Genomic DNA, 14620 nt, shown 5'->3' on the forward strand with positions numbered 1-14620 from the left:
CGACAAAGTTTTACGGTGAGCGTACGTGTTAGGGTAAGGTTTAGTGTTAGCGTATGGATTAGGATTAGGGGACGGGTTAAGGTAAGGCTTCGGGTAAGGTTTAGGGTTAGGTTTAGGGTTAGGGTTAGGGTACCGGGGCGGTTGAGGGTACAGGTTAGGGTACGACAACAGTTTAGGGTGAGCGTACGTGTTAGGGTAAGTGTTAGTGTTAGCGTACGGTTTAGGATTAGTTGACGGGTTAGGTTAAGGCTTCGGGTAAGGGTTAGTGGTAGGGTTATGGTTATGGTTAGGGTTAGGGGACTGGGACGGTTTAGGGTATAGGTTAGGGTACGACAACGGTTTATGGTGTGCGTACGTGTTAGCGTATGGGTTAGTGTTAGCGTACTGGTTAGAATTACGGGACCGGTTAGGGTAAGGCTTCGGGAAAGGGTTAGGGGTAGGGTTAGAATTAGGGTTAGCGTTAGAGGACGGGGACGGTTTATGGTACTGGTGAGGCTATGACAACGGTTTAGGGTGAGCGTACGTTTTAGGGTACGGGTTAGTGTTAACGTACGGATCAGGATAAGGGGATGGGTTAGGGTAAGGCTTCGGGTAAGGGTTAGGTTTAGGGTTAGGGGAAGGGGACGGGGACGGGGACAGTTTAGGGTACAGGTGAGGGTACGACAACGGTTTAGGGTGAGCGTACGTGTTAGGGTATGGCTTAGTGTTAGCGTACGGGTTAGGATTAGGGGACGGGTTAGGGTAAGGCTTCGGGTAACGGTTAGGGTTAGTGTTAGGGTTAGGGCTCGGGGACGGGGACGGGGACAGTTTAGGGTACAGGATAGGGTACGACAACGGTTTAGGGTGAGCATACGTGGTAGGGTACGGGTTAGTGTTAGCATACTGTTTAGGATTAGGGGACGGGTTAGGGTAAGGCTTCGGGTAAGGGTTAGGGTTAGGGTTAGGGTTAGGTTTAGTGTTAGGGTTAGGGGACGGGGATGGTTTAGGGTACAGGTTAGGGTACGACAGTGGTTTAGGGTAAGCGTACGTGTTAGGATATGGGTGAGTGTTAGCGTACGGGTTAATATTAGCGGACGGGTTAGGGGAAGGCTTCGCGTAAGGGTTAGGGTTAGGGTTAGGGGATGGGGACGGCTTAGGGTACAAGCTAGGGTACGACAAAGTTTTAGAGTGAGCGTACGTGTTAGGGGGCGGGTTAGTGTTAGTGTACGGGTTAGGATTAGGGGACGGGTTAGGGTAAGGCTTCGGGTAAGGGTTAGGGTTAGGGTTAGGGGACGGGGTGGTTTAGGGTACAGGTTAGGGTATGACAACGGTTTAGGGTGAGCGTACGTGATAGGGTATGGGTTAGGGTTAGCGTACGGATTAGGATTAGGGGACGGATTGGGGAAGGCTTCGGTTAAGTGTTAGGGTTAGGGATAGGGCTAGGGTTAGGGGACGGGGACGTTTTAGGGTACAAGTTAGGGTACGACAATGGTTTAGGGTGAGCGTACGTGTTAGGTTACGGGTTAGTGTTAGCGTACGTGTTAGGATTAGAGGACGTGTTAGGGTAAGGCTTCGGGTAAGGGTTACGGTTAGGGTTAGGGTTAGGGCTAAGGTTAGGGGACGGGGACGGTTTAGGGTACAGGTAAGGGTACGACAAAGGTTTAGGGTGAGCATACATGATAGGGTATGGGTTAGTGTTCGCGTACGGGTTAGGATTAGGGGACTGGTTAGGGTAAGGCTTCGGGTAAGGGTTAGGTTTAGGATTAGGGTTAGGGTTAGTGGACGGGGACGGTTTAGCGTACAGGTTAGGGTACGACCACGGTTTAGGGTGAGTGTAAGTGTTAGGGTATGGGTTATTATTAGCGTACGGGTTCGGATTAGGTGACCGGTTAGGGTAAGGCTTCGGGTTAGGGTTAGGTTTAGGGTTAGATTTAGGGTTAGGGTTAAGGGACGGGGACTGTTTAGGGTACAAGTTAGGGTACGACAACGGTTTAGGGTGAGAGTACGTGTTAGCGTACGGGTTAGTTTTAGCGTACGGGTTAGGATTAGGGGACAGGTTAGGGTAAGGCTTCGGGTAAGGGTTAGTGTTAGGGTTAGGGTTAGGGTTAGGGGACGGGGACAGTTTAGGGTACAGGTTAGCGTACGACAACGGATTAGGATGAGCGTACGTGTTAGGGTACTGTTTAGTGTTAGCGTACGGGTTAGGATTAGGGGACGGGTTAGGGTAATGCTTCGGGTAAGGGTTAGGGTTAGGGTTAGGGGACGCGGACGGTTTAGGGTACAGGTATGCGTACGACAACGGTTTAGGGTGAGTATACGTGTTAGGTTATGGGTTAGTGTTAGCGTACGGGTTAGGAATAGAGGACGGGTTAGGGTAAGGATTTGGGTAAGGGTTACGGTTAGGGTTAGGGTTAGAGTTAGGGTTAGGGTTAGGGACGGGGATGGTTTAGGGTACAGGTTTGTGTATGACCTCGGTTTAAGTTGAGCGTACGTGTTAGGGTACGGTGTAGTGTTAGCGTAATTGTTAGGATTAGGGGACGGGTTAGGGTAAGGCTTCGGATAAGGGTTAGGGTTAGGGTTAAGGTTAGGGTTAGGGTTAGGGGACGGGGACGGTTTAAGGTACAGGTTAGGGTACGACAACTGTTTAGGTTGAGCGTATGTGTTAGAGTACGGGTTAGTGTTAGCGTACAGGTTAGGATTAAGGGACGTGTTAGGGTAAGGCTTCGGGAAGTGTTAGGGTTAGGGTTAGGGTTATGGTTAGGAGACGGGGACGGGGACGGTTTAGGGTAGAGGTTAGGGTACGACAAGTGTTTAAGGTGAGCGTACGTGTTAGGGTATGGGTTAGTGTTAACTTACGGATTACGTTTAGGGGACGGGTTAGGGTAAGGCTTCGGGTAAGGGTTAGGGTTAGGGTTAGGGTTAGGGTTAGGGGACGGGGACGGGGACGGTTTAGGGTACAGGTTAGCGTACGGCAACGGTTTAGGGTGAGCGTACGTGTTAGGGTACGGGTTAGTGTTTGCGTACGGGTTAGAATTAGTGGACGGGTTAGGGTAAGGCTTCGGGTAAGTGTTAGGGTTAGGGTTAGGGTTAGGGTTAGGGGACGGGAACGGTTTAGGGTACAGGTTAGGGTACGACAACGGTTTAGGGTGAGCGTACGTGTTAGGGTACGGGTTAGTGTTAGCGTACGGGTTAGGATTAGGGGACAGGTTAGGGTAAGGATTTGGGTAAGGGTTAGGGTTAGGTATAGGGCACGGGGACGGGGACGGTTTAGGGTACAGGTTAAGGTACGACAATGGTTTAGTGTGAGCGTACGAGTTAGGGTATGGGTTAGTGTTAGCGTAGGGGTTAGGATTAGGGGACCGGTTAGGATAAGGCTTCGGGTAAGGGTTAGCGTTAGGGTTAGCGTTAGTGTTAGGTTTAGGGGACGGGGACGGTTTAGGGTACAATTTAGGGTACGACAACGGTTTAGGGTGAGTGTACGTGTTAGGGTACGCGTTAGGATTAGGGGACAGGTTAGGGTAAGGCTTTGGGTAAGTGTTATGGTTAGGGTTAGGGTTAGGTTTAGTGGACGGGGACAGTTTAGGGTACAGGTTAGTGTACGACAACTGTTTATGGTGACCGTACGTGTTAGGGTATGGGTTAGTGTTAGCGTACGGGTTAGGATTAGGGGACAGGTTAGAGTAAGGCTTTGGGTAAGGGTTAGGGTTAGGGTTAGGGTTAGGGGACGGGTTCGGGTAATGCTTCGGGTAAGGGTTAGGTTTAGGGTTAGGGTTAGGATTAGGTTTAGAGGACGGGGACGGTTTAGGGTACAGGTTAGGGTATGACAACGGTTTAGGGTGAGGGCTCATGTTAGGTTATGGGTTAGTGTTAGCGAACGGGTTCGGATTAAGGGAGGGGTTAGTGTAAGGCTTCGGGTAAGGGTTAGGTTTAGGGTTAGGGTTAGCGTTTGGGTTAGGGGACGGGGACGGTTTAGGGTAGAGGTTAGGGTACGACCACGGTTTTGGGTGAGCGTAAGTGTTAGGGTACGGGTTAGTGTTAGCGTATGGAGTAGGATTAGGGGACGGTTTAGGGTAAGGCTTCGGGTAAGTGTTAAGGTTAGGGTTAGGGTTAGGTTTAGGGTTAGGGTTAAGGGACGGGGACGGTTTAGGATACAGGTTAGGGTATGACAACGGTTTAGGGTGAGCGTACGTGTGAGGATACGGCTTAGTGTTAGCGTACGGGTTAGGATTAGGGGACGGGTTTTGGTAAGGCTTCGGGTAAGGGTTAGGGTTAGGGTTATGGTTAGGGCACGGGGACGGTTAAGGGTACAGGTTAGGGTACCACAACGGTTTACGGTGAGCATACGTTTTAGGGTAGGGTTTAGTGTTAGCGTACGGGTCAGTATTAGAGGACGTGTTACGGGAAGGCTTCGGGTCAGTGTTAGGGTTAGAGTTAGGGTTAGGGCATGGGGACGGTTACGGTTTAGGGTACAGTTTAGTGTAGGACAAAAGTTTAGGGTGAGCGTACGTGTTAGGGTACGGGTTAGTGTTACCGTACGTGTTAGGATTATCGGACGGATTAGGGTAAAGCTTCGGGTAAGGGTTAGGTTTAGGGTTATGGTTAGGGTTAGGGTACGGGGACGGTTTAAGGTACAGGTTAGGGTACGACAACGGTTTAGGGTGAGCGTAAGTGTTAGGGTACGGGTTAGTGTTAGCCTACGGGTTAGGATTAGGGGACGGGTTAGGGTAAGGCTTCGGGTAAGGGTTAGGGTTAAGGTGAGGGTTAGGGTTAGGGTTCGGGGATGGGGATGGTTTAGGGTACAGGTTAGGGTACGACAACGCTTTAGTGTGAGTATACGTGTCTGGGTACGGGTTAGTGTTAGCGTACGGGTTAGGAATAGGTGACGGGGTAGGGTACGGCTTCGGGTAAGAGTTAGGGTTAGGGTTATGGTTAGGTGACGGGGACAGTTTAGGTTACAGGTTAGTGTACGACAATGGTTTAGGGTGAGCGTATGTGTTAGGGTACGGGTTAGTGTTAGCGTAAGGGTTAGGATTAGGGGACGGGTTAGGGTAAAGCTTCGGGTAAGGGTTAGGGTTAGATTTAGGGTTCGGGTTAGGGTTAGGGGACGGGGACGGTTTAGGGTACAGGTTAGGGTACGACAAAGGTTTAGGGTGAGCGTACGTGTTAGGGTAAGGGTTAGTGTTAGCGTACGGGTTAGGATTAGGGGACGGGTTAGGGTAAGGATTCGGGTAAGGGTTAGGGTTAGGGTTAGGGGACGGGGTGGTTTAGGGTACAGGTTAGGGTATGACAACGGTTTAGGGTGAGCGTACGTGATAGGGTATGGGTTAGGGTTAGCGTACGGATTAGGATTAGGGGACGGATTGGGGAAGGCTTCGGTTAAGTGTTAGGGTTAGGGATAGGGCTAGGGTTAGGGGACGGGGACGTTTTAGGGTACAAGTTAGGGTACGACAATGGTTTAGGGTGAGCGTACGTGTTAGGTTACGGGTTAGTGTTAGCGTACGTGTTAGGATTAGAGGACGTGTTAGGGTAAGGCTTCGGGTAAGGGTTACGGTTAGGGTTAGGGTTAGGGCTAAGGTTAGGGGACGGGGACGGTTTAGGGTACAGGTAAGGGTACGACAAAGGTTTAGGGTGATCATACATGATAGGGTATGGGTTAGTGTTCGCGTACGGGTTAGGATTAGGGGACGGGTTAGGGTAAGGCTTCGGGTAAGGGTTAGGTTTAGGTTTAGGGTTAGGGTTAGTGGACGGGGACGGTTTAGCGTACAGGTTAGGGTACGACCACGGTTTAGGGTGAGTGTAAGTGTTAGGGTATGGGTTATTATTAGCGTACGGGTTCGGATTAGGTGACCGGTTAGGGTAAGGCTTCGGGTTAGGGTTAGGTTTAGGGTTAGATTTAGGGTTAGGGTTAAGGGACGGGGACTGTTTAGGGTACAAGTTAGGGTACGACAACGGTTTAGGGTGAGAGTACGTGTTAGCGTACGGGTTAGTTTTAGCGTACGGGTTAGGATTAGGGGACAGGTTAGGGTAAGGCTTCGGGTAAGGGTTAGTGTTAGGGTTAGGGTTAGGGTTAGGGGACGGGGACAGTTTAGGGTACAGGTTAGCGTACGACAACTGTTTATGGTGACCGTACGTGTTAGGGTATGGGTTAGTGTTAGCGTACGGGTTAGGATTAGGGGACAGGTTAGAGTAAGGCTTTGGGTAAGGGTTAGGGTTAGGGTTAGGGTTAGGGGACGGGTTCGGGTAATGCTTTGGGTAAGGGTTAGGTTTAGGGTTAGGGTTAGGATTAGGTTTAGAGGACGGGGACGGTTTAGGGTACAGGTTAGGGTATGACAACGGTTTAGGGTGAGGGCTCATGTTAGGTTATGGGTTAGTGTTAGCGTACGGGTTCGGATTAAGGGACGGGTTAGAGGAAGGCTTCGGGTAAGGGTTAGGTTTAGGCTTAGGGTTAGCGTTTGGGTTAGGGGACGGGGACGGTTTAGGGTAGAGGTTAGGGTACGACCACGGTTTTGGGTGAGCGTAAGTGTTAGGGTACGGGTTATTGTTAGCGTACGAGTTAGGATTAGGGTTCGGGTTAGGGTAAGGATTCGGGTTAGGGTTAGGGTTAGGGTTAGGATTAGGGTTAGGGTTAGGAGACGGGGACGGTTTAGGGTACAAGTTAGGGTAAGACAGCAGTTTAAGGTGAGTGTACGTGTTAGGGTACGGGTTAGTGTTAGCGTACGGGTTAGGATTAGGGGACAGGTTAGGATAAGGCTTCGGGTAAGGGTTAGGGTTAGGTTTAGGGTTAGGGTTAGGGTACGGGGACAGTTTAGGGTACAGGTTAGGGTACGACAACGGTTTAGGGTGAGCGTACGTGTTAGGCTGTGGGTTAGTGTTAGAGTACGGGTGAGGATTAGGGGACAGGTTAGGGTAGGGCTTCGGGTAAGGGTTAGGGTTAGGGTTAGAGTTAGGGTTAGTGTTAGGGTTAGGGTACAGGGACAGTTTAGGGTACAGGTTAGGGTACGACAACTGTTTAGGGTGAGCATACGTGGTAGGGTACGGGTTAGTGTTAGCATACTGTTTAGGATTAGGGGACGGGTTAGGGTAAGGCTTCGGGTAAGGGTTAGGGTTAGGGTTAGGGTTAGGTTTAGTGTTAGGGTTAGGGGACGGGGACGGTTTAGGGTACAAGTTAGGGTACGACAGTGGTTTAGGGTAAGCGTACGTGTTAGGATATGGGTGAGTGTTAGCGTACGGGTTAATATTAGCGGACGGGTTAGGGTAAGGCTTCGCGTAATGGTTAGGGTTAGGGTTAGGGTTAGGGGATGGGGACGGCTTAGGGTACAAGCTAGGGTACGACAAAGTTTTAGAGTGAGCGTACGTGTTAGGGGGCGGGTTAGTGTTAGTGTACGGGTTAGGATTAGGGGACGGGTTAGGGTAAGGCTTCGGGTAAGGGTTAGGTTTACGGTTAGGGTTAGGGTTAGAGTTAGGGGACGGGGACGGTTTAAGGTACAGTTTAGGGTACGACAACCATTTACGGTGAGCGTACGTATTAGGGTATGTGTTACTCTTAGCGTACAGGTTAGGATTAGGGGACGGGTTAGTGTAAGGCTTTGGGTAAGGGTTAGGGTTAGGGGTAGGGTTAGGATTAGGGGACGGGGACTGTTTAGGTTACAGGTTAGGGTAAGACAACGATTTAGTATGAGCGTATGTGTTAGGGTACGGTTTAGTGTTAGCGTACTGGTTAGGATTACGGGACGGGTTAGGGTAAGGCTTCGGGTAAGGGTTATGGTTAGGGTTAAGGTTAGGGTTAGGGTTAGGTTTAGGGTTAGGGGACGGTGACGGTTTAGGGTACAGGTTATGGTACGACAATGGTTTAGGGTGAACGTACGTGTTAGGGTACTGGTTAGTGTTAGCGTACGGGTTAGCATAAGGGACGGGTTAGTGTAAAGCTTCGGGTAAGGGTTAGGGTTAGGGTTAGGGGACGGGGACGGTTTAGGGTACAGCTTAGTGTACGACAACTGTTTAGCGTGAGCGTACGTGTAAGCGTACGGGTTAGTGTTAGCGTATGGAGTAGGATTAGGGGACGGTTTAGGGTAAGGCTTCGGGTAAGTGTTAAGGTTAGGGTTAGGGTTAGGTTTAGGGTTAGGGTTAAGGGACGGGGACGGTTTAGGATACAGGTTAGGGTATGACAACGGTTTAGGGTGAGCGTACGTGTGAGGATACGGCTTAGTGTTAGCGTACGGGTTAGGATTAGGGGACGGGTTATGGTAAGGCTTCGGGTAAGGGTTAGGGTTAGGGTTATGGTTAGGGCACGGGGACGGTTAAGGGTACAGGTTAGGGTACCACAACGGTTTACGGTGAGCATACGTTTTAGGGTAGGGTTTAGGGTTAGCGTACGGGTCAGTATTAGAGGACGTGTTACGGGAAGGCTTCGGGTCAGTGTTAGGGTTAGAGTTAGGGTTAGGGCACGGGGACGGTTACGGTTTAGGGTACAGGTTAGTGTAGGACAAAAGTTTAGGGTGAGCGTACGTGTTAGGGTACGGGTTAGTGTTACCGTACGTGTTAGGATTATGGGACGGATTAGGGTAAAGCTTCGGGTAAGGGTTAGGTTTAGGGTTATGGTTAGGGTTAGGGTACGGGGACGGTTTAAGGTACAGGTTAGGGTACGACAACGGTTTAGGGTGAGCGTGTTAGGGTACGGGTTAGTGTTAGCCTACGGGTTAGGATTAGGGGACGGGTTAGGGTAAGGCTTCGGGTAAGGGTTAGGGTTAAGGTGAGGGTTAGGGTTAGGGTTCGGGGATGGGGATGGTTTAGGGTACAGGTTAGGGTACGACAACGCTTTAGTGTGAGTATACGTGTCTGGGTACAGGTTAGTGTTAGCGTACGGGTTAGGAATAGGTGACGGGGTAGGGTACGGCTTTGGGTAAGAGTTAGGGTTAGGGTTATGGTTAGGTGACGGGGACAGTTTAGGTTACCGGTTAGTGTACGACAATGGTTTAGGGTGAGCGTACGTGTTAGGGTACGGGTTAGTGTTAGCGTAAGGGTTAGGATTAGGAGACGGGTTAGGGTAAAGCTTCGGGTAAGGGTTAGGGTTAGATTTAGGGTTCGGGTTAGGGTTAGGGGACGGGGACGGTTTAGGGTACAGGTTAGGGTACGACAAAGGTTTAGGGTGAGCGTACGTGTTAGGGTAAGGGTTAGTGTTAGCGTACGGGTTAGGATTAGGGGACGGGTTAGGGTAAGGATTCGGGTAAGGGTTAGGGTTAGGGTTAGGGGACGGGGTGGTTTAGGGTACAGGTTAGGGTATGACAACGGTTTAGGGTGAGCGTACGTGATAGGGTATGGGTTAGGGTTAGCGTACGGATTAGGATTAGGGGACGGATTGGGGAAGGCTTCGGTTAAGTGTTAGGGTTAGGGATAGGGCTAGGGTTAGGGGACGGGGACGTTTTAGGGTACAAGTTAGGGTACGACAATGGTTTAGGGTGAGCGTACGTGTTAGGTTACGGGTTAGTGTTAGCGTACGTGTTAGGATTAGAGGACGTGTTAGGGTAAGGCTTCGGGTAAGGGTTACGGTTAGGGTTAGGGTTAGGGCTAAGGTTAGGGGACGGGGACGGTTTAGGGTACAGGTAAGGGTACGACAAAGGTTTAGGGTGAGCATACATGATAGGGTATGGGTTAGTGTTCGCGTACGGGTTAGGATTAGGGGACGGGTTAGGGTAAGGCTTCGGGTAAGGGTTAGGTTTAGGTTTAGGGTTAGGGTTAGTGGACGGGGACGGTTTAGCGTACAGGTTAGGGTACGACCACGGTTTAGGGTGAGTGTAAGTGTTAGGGTATGGGTTATTATTAGCGTACGGGTTCGGATTAGGTGACCGGTTAGGGTAAGGCTTCGGGTTAGGGTTAGGTTTAGGGTTAGATTTAGGGTTAGGGTTAAGGGACGGGGACTGTTTAGGGTACAAGTTAGGGTATGACAACGGTTTAGGGTGAGAGTACGTGTTAGCGTACGGGTTAGTTTTAGCGTACGGGTTAGGATTAGGGGACAGGTTAGGGTAAGGCTTCGGGTAAGGGTTAGTGTTAGGGTTAGGGTTAGGGTTAGGGGACGGGGACAGTTTAGGGTACAGGTTACCGTACGACAACGGATTAGGATGAGCGTACGTGTTAGGGTACTGTTTAGTGTTAGCGTACGGGTTAGGATTAGGGGACGGGTTAGGGTAATGCTTCGGGTAAGGGTTAGGGTTAGGGTTAGGGGACGCGGACGGTTTAGGGTACAGGTATGCGTACGACAACGGTTTAGGGTGAGTATACGTGTTAGGTTATGGGTTAGTGTTAGCGTACGGGTTAGGAATAGAGGACGGGTTAGGGTAAGGATTTGGGTAAGGGTTACGGTTAGGGTTAGGGTTAGAGTTAGGGTTAGGGTTAGGGACGGGGATGGTTTAGGGTACAGGTTTGTGTACGACCTCGGTTTAAGTTGAGCGTACGTGTTAGGGTACGGTGTAGTGTTAGCGTAATTGTTAGGATTAGGGGACGGGTTAGGGTAAGGCTTCAGATAAGGGTTAGGGTTAGGGTTAAGGTTAGGGTTAGGGTTAGGGGACGGGGACGGTTTAAGGTACAGGTTAGGGTACGACAACTGTTTAGGTTGAGCGTATGTGTTAGAGTACGGGTTAGTGTTAGCGTACAGGTTAGGATTAAGGGACGTGTTAGGGTAAGGCTTCGGGAAGTGTTAGGGTTAGGGTTAGGGTTATGGTTAGGAGACGGGGACGGGGACGGTTTAGGGTACAGGTTAGGGTACGACAAGTGTTTAAGGTGAGCGTACGTGTTAGGGTACGGGTTAGTGTTAACTTACGGATTACGTTTAGGGGACGGGTTAGGGTAAGGCTTCGGGTAAGGGTTAGGGTTAGGGTTAGGGTTAGGGGACGGGGACGGGGACGGCTTAGGGTACAGGTTAGCGTACGGCAACGGTTTAGGGTGAGCGTACGTGTTAGGGTACGGGTTAGTGTTTGCGTACGGGTTAGAATTAGTGGACGGGTTAGGGTAAGGCTTCGGGTAAGTGTTAGGGTTAGGGTTAGGGTTAGGGTTAGGGGACGGGAACGGTTTAGGGTACAGGTTAGGGTACGACAACGGTTTAGGGTGAGCGTACGTGTTAGGGTACGGGTTAGTGTTAGCGTACGGGTTAGGATTAGGGGACAGGTTAGGGTAAGGATTTGGGTAAGGGTTAGGGTTAGGTATAGGGCACGGGGACGGGGACGGGTTAGGGTACAGGTTAAGGTACGACAATGGTTTAGTGTGAGCGTACGAGTTAGGGTATGGGTTAGTGTTAGCGTAGGGGTTAGGATTAGGGGACCGGTTAGGATAAGGCTTCGGGTAAGGGTTAGCGTTAGGGTTAGCGTTAGTGTTAGGTTTAGGGGACGGGGACGGTTTAGGGTACAATTTAGGGTACGACAACGGTTTAGGGTGAGTGTACGTGTTAGGGTACGCGTTAGGATTAGGGGACAGGTTAGGGTAAGGCTTTGGGTAAGTGTTATGGTTAGGGTAAGGGTTAGGTTTAGTGGACGGGGACAGTTTAGGGTACAGGTTAGTGTACGACAACTGTTTATGGTGACCGTACGTGTTAGGGTATGGGTTAGTGTTAGGGTACGGGTTAGGATTAGGGGACAGGTTAGAGTAAGGCTTTGGGTAAGGGTTAGGGTTAGGGTTAGGGTTAGGGGACGGGTTCGGGTAATGCTTCGGGTAAGGGTTAGGTTTAGGGTTAGGGTTAGGATTAGGTTTAGAGGACGGGGACGGTTTAGGGTACAGGTTAGGGTATGACAACGGTTTAGGTTGAGGGCTCATGTTAGGTTATGGGTTAGTGTTAGCGTACGGGTTCGGATTAAGGGACGGGTTAGTGTAAGGCTTCGGGTAAGGGTTAGGTTTAGGGTTAGGGTTAGCGTTTGGGTTAGGGGACGGGGACGGTTTAGGGTAGAGGTTAGGGTACGACCACGGTTTTGGGTGAGCGTAAGTGTTAGGGTACGGGTTAGTGTTAGCGTACGAGTTAGGATTAGGGTTCGGGTTAGGGTAAGGATTCGGGTTAGGGTTAGGGTTAGGGTTAGGATTAGGGTTAGGGTTAGGAGACGGGGACGGTTTAGGGTACAAGTTAGGGTAAGACAGCAGTTTAAGGTGAGTGTACGTGTTAGGGTACGGGTTAGTGTTAGCGTACGGGTTAGGATTAGGGTTCGGGTTAGGGTAAGGATTCGGGTTAGGGTTAGGGTTAGGGTTAGGATTAGGGTTAGGGTTAGGAGACGGGGACGGTTTAGGGTACAAGTTAGGGTAAGACAGCAGTTTAAGGTGAGTGTACGTGTTAGGGTACGGGTTAGTGTTAGCGTACGGGTTAGGATTAGGGGACAGGTTAGGATAAGGCTTCGGGTAAGGGTTAGGGTTAGGTTTAGGGTTAGGGTTAGGGTACGGGGACAGTTTAGGGTACAGGTTAGGGTACGACAACGGTTTAGGGTGAGCGTACGTGTTAGGCTGCGGGTTAGTGTTAGAGTACGGGTGAGGATTAGGGGACAGGTTAGGGTAGGGCTTCGGGTAAGGGTTAGGGTTAGGGTTAGAGTTAGGGTTAGTGTTAGGGTTAGGGTACAGGGACAGTTTAGGGTACAGGTTAGGGTACGACCACTGTTTAGGGTGAGCATACGTGGTAGGGTACGGGTTAGTGTTAGCATACTGTTTAGGATTAGGGGACGGGTTAGGGTAAGGCTTCGGGTAAGGGTTAGGGTTAGGGTTAGGGTTAGGTTTAGAGTTAGGGTTAGGGGACGGGGACGGTTTAGGGTACAAGTTAGGGTACGACAGTGGTTTAGGGTAAGCGTACGTGTTAGGATATGGGTGAGTGTTAGCGTACGGGTTAATATTAGCGGACGGGTTAGGGTAAGGCTTCGCGTAAGGGTTAGGGTTAGGGTTAGTGTTAGGGGACGGGGACGGTTTAGGGTATAGGTTAGGGTACGACAACTGTTTAGGTTGAGCGTATGTGTTAGGGTACGGGTTAGAGTTAGCGTATGGGTTATGATTAGGGGATGGGTTAGGGTAAGGCTTTGGGTAAGTGTTAGGGTTAGGGTTAGGGGACGGGGACGGTTTAGGGTACAGTTTAGGGTATAACCACGGTTTAGGGTGAGCGTACGTGTTAGGGTACGGGTTATTGTTAGCGTACGGGTTAGGATTAGGGGACGGGTTAGGGTAAGGCTTCGGGTAAGGGTTAGGGTTAGGGTTAGGGGACGGGTACGGTTTAGTGTTCAGGTTAGGGTACGACAACGGTTTAGGGTGAGAGTACGGGTTAGTGTTAGCGTACGGGTTAGGATTATGGGAGGGATTAGGGAAAAGCTTTGGGTAAGGGTTAGAGTTAGGGTTAGGGTTAGGGCACGGGGACAGTTTAGGGTACGAAAACAGTTTAGGGTGAGCGTACGTGTTAGGGCAAGTTTTAGTGTTAGCGTACGGGTTAGGATTAGGGGACGGGTTAGGGTAAGGCTTCGCGTAAGTGTTAGGTTTAGGGTTAGGGTTAGGGTTAGGGTTGGGGACGGGGACGGTTTAGGGTACACGTTAGGGTACAACAACGGTTTAGGGTGAGCGTAAGCGTTAGCGTACGGTTTAGTGTTAGCGTACGGGTTAGGATTAGGGGATGGGTTAGGGTAAGGCTTCGGTTAAGGGTTAGGGTTAAGGTTAGGGTTGGGGGACGGGGATGGTTTAGGGTACACGTTAGGTTACGACAACGGTTTAGGGTGAGTGTACGTGTTAGGGTATGGGTTAGTGTTAGCGTACGGGTTAGGATTAGGGGACGGGTTAGGGTAAGGCTTCGTGTAAGGGTTAGGTTTAGGGTTATGGTTAGGGTTAGGGGACGGTTACGGTTTAGTGTTTAGGTTAGGGTACGACAACGGTTTAGGGTGAGCGTACGTGTTAGGGTACGGATTAGTGTTAGTATACGGGTTAGGAATAGGGGACGGGTTAGGGTAAGGCTCCGGGTAAGGGTTAGGGTTAGGGTTAGGGTGAGGGGACGGTGACGGTTTAGGGTACAGGTTAGTGTTCGCCAATGATTTAGGGTGAGCGTACGTGTTAGGGTACAGCTTAGTGTTAGCGTACGGGTTAGGATTAGGGGACGGGTTAGGTTAAGGCTTCGGGTAAGTGTTAGGGTTAGGGTTAGGGTTAGGGGACGGGGACGTTGACGGGGACGGTTTAGGGTATACGTTAGGGTCCGACAACGGTTTAGGGTGAGCATACGTGTTAGGGTACGGGCTAGTGTTAGCGTACCGGTTAGGATTATGGGACGGTTTAGGGTAAGGCTTCGAGTAAGTGTTAGGGTTAGGGTTAGGGTTACGGTTAGGGTTAGGGTACGGGGAAGGTTTAGGGTACAGGTTTGTGTACGACAACGGTTTAGGGTGAGCGTATGTGTTAGTGTACAGTTTAGTGTTAGCGTACGGGTTAGGATTAGGGGACGGGTTAGGGTAAGGCTTCGGGTAAGGGTTAGGGTTAGGGTTAGAGTTAGGGTTAGTGTTAGGGTTATGGGATGGGGATGGTTTAGGATACAGGTTAGGGTAGGACAGCGGTTTAGGGTGAGGGCACGTGTTAGGATATGGGTGAGTGTTAGCGTACGGGTTAGGATTAGGGGACGGGTTAGGGTAAGGCTTCTGGTAAGGGTTAGGGTTAGGGTTAG

Source organism: Delphinapterus leucas, unplaced genomic scaffold, assembly GCF_059928025.1.
Source record: "Delphinapterus leucas isolate spDelLeu-1000000601 "Yukka" unplaced genomic scaffold, BTC_Dleu_Yukka2 spDelLeu_asBTCV2_sq72, whole genome shotgun sequence".
NCBI classification, from domain to species: domain Eukaryota; kingdom Metazoa; phylum Chordata; class Mammalia; order Artiodactyla; family Monodontidae; genus Delphinapterus; species Delphinapterus leucas.